The following is a 548-nucleotide window of genomic DNA, read 5'->3' as shown; positions in this document are numbered from 1 at the left end:
TTCAGTGCAAAGTGTATTTTTGATGATAAATTTGATGATTGAAAATGGTTGAATTTAATTTCGAAATAGCGACCTTCATTCAATCAGAGATTGCATAGTAATAATTGTCAAGCCCACGAACCTTGTCCCGAATCATCAGACTCACCTACTCGTGAGTGGTCCTGGGCTATAATCAAGCCTTTCATAAATACTCGATTAACAAAAAAGGACAACCAAACCTCAAAAACATACAATCAACTCTTTTAGCCCCGAGCTTCGTCCATTCATACATTCATTACCGGGAATTTCACATTTAACATGAATAAAAAATTTTGAATAGAGGAAGATGCCACGTGATATGTGTGGTTGCACACGGAGTGGTATCTGTGAACGAATAAATCACGGGCGTTCGTTTCTCTGGCTATCGCCCGACAACGAAGATAGCCAGAGGGGACTCCCCGTTTTTCCTGCATCGGAATCGGATTGGCCTCGACGTTTTAATAAAACTCCGTGTCCCGGTATTACGGTCCACTGCCAGCATCATTCCCCCCCCCCCCCCCCCCCCCCCC

This window comes from Diachasma alloeum, unplaced genomic scaffold, assembly GCF_001412515.2.
Source record: "Diachasma alloeum isolate Michigan unplaced genomic scaffold, Dall2.0 Dall_scaffold_00325, whole genome shotgun sequence".
NCBI classification, from domain to species: Eukaryota; Metazoa; Arthropoda; class Insecta; order Hymenoptera; family Braconidae; genus Diachasma; species Diachasma alloeum.
This window is presented reverse-complemented; position numbering follows the sequence as displayed.